Source organism: Bos mutus, chromosome 8, assembly GCF_027580195.1.
Source record: "Bos mutus isolate GX-2022 chromosome 8, NWIPB_WYAK_1.1, whole genome shotgun sequence".
NCBI classification, from domain to species: Eukaryota; Metazoa; Chordata; class Mammalia; order Artiodactyla; family Bovidae; genus Bos; species Bos mutus.
Window position 1 is genome coordinate 103,503,514 of NC_091624.1, and position 6,000 is coordinate 103,509,513.

Below are 6,000 nucleotides of genomic sequence, written 5' to 3' on the forward strand. Positions count from 1 at the left end.
TCCCTGGGTGTGCCACCCCCCAGATGCTCCCTGGACCCCTTCAGTCAGGGTTTGAGTGTGAGTGTGAGTGAAAGTGAAAGTGAAAGTGTTAGTCACTCAGTCATGTCTGACTCTTTGTGATCCCATGGACTGTAGCCCGCCAGTCTCCTCTGTCCATGGGATTCTTCAGGCAAGAATACTGGAGTGGGTTGCCATGCCCTCCTCCAGGGGATCTTCCTGACCCAGGGATTGATTAAATAGGGATCAAAAAACAAACTCTCAGCTGCACATAAATGCTACATTTTTCAGAGTAGAAGGTGCTGGCTGTCATCAGATTCTCAAAGGGTCCTTCTCCAACACAAAGGATAAAGAACCACGATGTGAGGGATCCTCGTGTATACATTTGGAGGAAAATGCAGACAACTCATGTTAGGGGGCACATCTGGGGGGCTAGTCTGGCCATCTCCCCTGACCCCCTTCCACTGGGCCCTGGGTACCAGGCCACAGCCGGACAGTCGTCCACAGCCCCAGCTGTGGTCGGCCAGGACAAAGCACGGTAGGTCGTGTGCCCGTGCCTGGCACAGTTCCCAGGCCCCACTTAGCTTATCAGCCTCTCTGCCCTTGCCTTGAGGCTCAGACCTTGTGAGCTGATAGCATCCTCTCCTCCTGCCAGAGTCAACATTGCCTATGAAGCTGGTGGCGCTCCCAGAGAGGGGGCTGGATGCGGTCTTGTCGCCAAGGTGCCGGGTGTGTTTGGCCTCATCTCAACAGGCCCCTTTGGCTTCTCTCCTCATCTCGCTGCTCCCGAGGTCCTGTAGTGCTTATGTGGGTCAATGGATCCAAGGGTGACAATTCTTCCCTGTCTAGGGTCCCCTGGGGGGTCTGTTGTCAAGATCCACCGTTTTCAAATCTCGGCCCCTTGGACGTTTTGTCTCACTGGTGGGAACCCTGGTAGAGCCTGTGCTTGCAGACACCAGAGCCGTGTGCAGGGGAGCAGCATCCCGGGGCAGGCAGCTCTGAACCTGTGTTTAGCAAATGTCTCCAGCTTGTGATGGGACATAGTGGAGAGGAGATGGTGATCAGTCGAGTACCTGCGGGCTCAGGAATTCTATGTGCTGTCAAAGCAGCCAAGGCCTCCAACTCCGTGCCAGCACCGTGTCATACAATAGCAATTTGCTAAGATGCCATGCCAGCGTTCCTGCTGTGTAACCCTGGAAGAAAGAAGCAAGTTCTGCACGTGGTTAAGACTCAGAAGGCATCTGCCAAGAAGTATGGACTGTGCATTGGGGAAATCGGGTCAGGTTGCCTGAGCCAGTTATTACAGGAGTAGTTTATGGCAAAAATCGTAGCTAAGGAACTTAGAAACATGAAAAGCCCTGACTTCTCATTCTTTGTGCAGTTAATTTCACAAGTGGGAAGGAGGGAAGCTATGCTGGTTGTTGTTGGGAAATGAGAACAAATAACCAGGTCGGAAACGGTGGCCCCAGTATTGGGGGTGGATGCGACCCAGCAACCTCGGGTCAGATCGAACAGAGAGTGGGGGTTACCAGTTCCTCACCTCTGATCAGAGAGCAACCTGAACCCTGAACTCGTCTGCAAGTATGCCTGTGAACAAAAACACCCCAGCGGGGCATCAGTAGAAAGTGTGGGAAAGGCGCACCCTGGAAGGGCAGGCTGAAAGTCTCCCCCAAGGGCTTTTCACCGGGTGCTGGTTCATAGACGGCCGTCTTCTTGCTGTGTCCTCATGCGGTGGAGGCAAGGGGTCCCTTGAGGGGGTCTCTTTTATAAGGACACTAATTCCCCTCTCTGATGACTCATCCTCTTAACCTAATCACCTCCCAGAGGCCCCATCTCCTCATCCCATCACAACCTGGATTAGGATTCAACATGAATTTTGGGGACACACAAACATTCAGTCCTTCCAATTTACCTGATGCACCCTTAAACCAGGGAGACCCCAGTGACTCCCTGGGTTACATGTATGCTTGATTCTGCCTGTTCTCCTGTCTTGCTACTCAAAGTGAGGTCTACCGGCTGCAGCACCATCCCTGGGAGCTTGTTAGAAATGCAGACTCTGAGGTCACAGACCTGTGAGTCAGAATTAACAGGAACCCAGGCAACTCTCAGGCACACGGACATTTTGGAGAAATGCTGGTAAGCTTGATCCCAGAAAAGGTGTGGCCAAGGGAGACACACAGTTGTGGTTGCAAATCCTGACTCCACCCTCCCACCCAGCTGACCCACTGCAGGTTACTCACCTCCTCTGAGCCTCAGTGTCCTCGCCTGCAAAATGTGGACAGTCACAGCGCCCAGTTTGTAGGACTGGAAGACGAATTGCATAGGCTGGTGTTTGAGAAGATCCTGGTGTGTAGTGGGTGATTGGTGGGTAAGAATTCTTTTTCTGGAGCTTTCCTCCTGGCAGATTCTTCAGGTATGGAGCTGAGAAAGCAGTGTATTTCTTCAAATGGATGAATTACTCCCAGAAGAATTTATGCTTTTGAACTGAGGTGTTGGAGAAGACTCTTGAGAGTCCCTTGGACAGCAAGGAGCTCAAACCAGTCAATCCTAAAGGAAATCAACCCTGAATTTGGAAGGACTGATGCTGAAGCTGAAGCTCCAATACTTTGGCCACCTGATGCGAAGAGCCTACTTATTGGAAAAGACCCTGATACTGGGAAAGATTGGGGGCAGGAGGAGAAGGGGGTGACAAAGGATGAGATGGTTGGATGGCATCACTGACTCAACAGACATGAGTTTGCACAAACTCAGGGAGATAGTGAAGGACAAGGAAGCCTGGCGTGCTGCAGTCTATGGGTTCACAAAGATTTGGACGTGACTGAGTGACTAAACAACAACACTGGTGCAAGATATTGCTTTGGATCATTTACAGAACCTCTCACCTGGGATTGTGCCCAGGGAGCACCCTCGTGCACTGGGATGAGGTTGACAAGTGTTGGGAGGGCGCTCCCTGCGGTGGGGAAGGAGATCCAGCCCCTCCGACTGCCCGTGACCACGTGGCAAGCGGTGGCCCAGCCCCTCAGAAACCCAGTGGCTGATCAGATCTGTCCAGGCGCAGCCTGACACCCATGGCAGCTCAGCTCCACATCTCACAGACTTGGGAGAAAGGAGCAGAGGGGCAGGTTCACATCAGCCATTTTAGGAGCTTGGCTGGAAAGGGAGAGAGATCTGTGATAGTTGAGAATCAAAGGATTTTTAAGAAAGATGAGAACTGAAATGTTATGGGGGTAGGGGTAACTAAACTAGCATTTATTCAGCACCTGATATTGTTTCTATAGCTTTACTTTTTATTTATTTTTTATTAATTCTTTTTTTAATATAAATTTATTTATTTTAATTGGAGGCTAATTACTTTACAATATTGTATTGGTTTTTACCATACATTGATGTGAATCTGCCACAGGTGTACACGTGTTCCCCATCCCTCTGGGTCATTCCAGTCCACCAGCCCCATGCATCCTGTATCATGCATCGAACCTGGACTGGCGATTCGTTTCACATATGATAATACACATGTTTCAATGCCATTCTCCCAAACTATCCCACCCTCGCCCTCTCCCACAGAGTCCAAAAGACTGTTCTATACATCTGTGTCTCTTTTGCTGTCTCGCATACAGGGTTATCATTGCTGCTGCAGCTGCTGCTAAGTCACTTCAGTTGTGTCCGACTCTGTGCGACCCCACAGACAGCAGCCCACCAGGCTCCCCCATCCCTGGGATTCTCCAGGCAAGAACACTGGAGTGGGTTGCCGTTTCCTTCTCCAATGCATGAAAGTGAAAAGTGAAAGTGAAGTCCCTCAGTCGTGTCCGACTCTTAGCGACCCCATGGACTGCAGCCTACCAGGCTCCTCCATCCATAGGATTTTCCAGGCAAGAGTACTGGAGTGGGGTGCCATCGCTTTCTCCGGGGTTATCATTACCATCTTTCTAAATTCCATATATATGCGTTAGTATACTGTATTGGTGTTTTTCTTTCTGGCTTACTTCACTCTGTATAATAGGGGAAACTGTACGGTAGAACATATCTATAGGAAAGTGCATACAGTTCAAAGTCCAGTTTAAGAAATACTTATAAAGCAAAGTCCTGTGTGGCCACCAACCAGCTCAAGAGGCAGAACCATGCCCGCACCGGAAGGCAGCGTGGACCATGGCCTCCCAGCAGGAGACCACGCATGTCCATGGTACTTTCTTAGGGTCCCTGTTTTAGGCAGGAGGTTCAGGTAGGTTAACTACCTTCCCAGGGTCACACAGATCATAAGCAGTAGAGCCAGAATTCAAACCCATGCGTGTCTGACTGCAGAATGGTACTAAGGAGCAGGGCTCCTGCATGGGAATGGGGCAGGACAGGGGCCCAGGCCAAGGTGAGGTGGACAGGGTGAGGCATGGACCCAGAGCCAGAGCTCCCTGAGCAGGGCAGCATACAGGAGAGGTGAAGGGGGAGCCCACCCCACATGCATCTGTCCTCAGGTCCCCCAACTGTGCCTAGCATCCTTGCATCTTCCTAAAACACAGAGAGCTTGGCGAGCAGGTCTGGCCCAGCCAGATCACCAATGAAAGAGCGTCCATGGGAGTGACAGAAAGCCCAGAGGAAGGATGGACCTTCCCCCCAGAGGGAAGAGTCCCAGGGGCTTCAGGGCCCCCTGCTCTCAAGGGAGCTGGGCTGTTTCCAGAGGAAAATGCTCTGCTGGTTTGTTTGAGGTTCATGCTGGGTTTCAGGTGAGATAAGACGGATAACAAGGCCCTGATCAATGGCAGGTCAAGGTAAACCCCACTAGAAAGAGTTAGCATTCAGAGGCGGCCATGTGGCCATTACGCAACCTTCAGCTCTGATTTCTGCTTTTCCATAAGCACCTGGGAATTTCCGAGACTTGTTTATATAAAATTAGAACCTCCTATAAGACATGTGACAAATGTCACACCCACCTTTGCCTTCCATCTGCCCACTTCCCACCCAAGCCCTGCAAAGTAAAGTTTATTTTTAGTTTCTTATGCATCTTTTCAGAGCTTTGAAAATGCATATCCATGCAAATAAAATACTGGAGTCTTATTCCCTCCTCCCTCCATTTAACATGAGTAACCAATTCTATACTGGTTTCACCTTGCGTTTTTCCCCCTAATTAAGAAAAGGTTTCGGCAGAATACATGCAACATGAAATTTGTCGTCTTGACCATTTTTATGTGTACAGTTCATTGGCACTAGGTACATTCACAGTTGTGCAACTGTCAGCATCATTCACCGCCCAGCTTTTTTCATCTTGCAAAACTGAAACTAAACTATAACCCCATTCCCCGCTCCTCCCGCCCCTGGTGACCTCCGTTCGACTTTCTGTCTGTATGCATTAGACTCCCCCAGGTACCTCACGGAATTGGAATCACACAGTATTTGTCCCTTTGTGACTGGCTTATTTTGCTTAGTGTACTGTCTTCAGGGTTCATCCATACTGTAGCACGTGCTAGAATTTCCATCCGTTTACAAGGCTGAATAGTATTCCGTTGCATGAGAGACCACATTTTGATTATCTGTTCCTCCATCAATGGACACCTGGCTTACTTCACATGGTAGCTCTTATAAATAATGCTGAGTATACAAACATCTGTTTGAGTCCCTGCTTTCAATTCTTTTAGTTAAACACCCAGAAGTGCAATTGCTGGACCATCTGGCAGTTCTATTTTCAAATTTTTGAGGAACCTCCATACTGTCTTTCACAGCAGTTGTAACTGCTGTTACATAGAATGTAATATACTATGTTACATTCCCACTAGCAATGCATGTGGAGAAGGCGATGGCACCCCTCTCCAGTACTCTTGCCTGGAAAATCCTATGGACGGAAGAGCCTGGTAGGCTGCAGTCTATGGGGTCACTCAGAGTGGGACATGACTGAGCAACTTCACTTTCACTTTTCACTTTCATGCACTGGAGAAGGAAATGGCAACCCACTCCAGTGTTCTTGCCTGGAGAATCCCAGAGACGGGGGAGCCTGATGGGCTGCGGTCTATGGGGTCG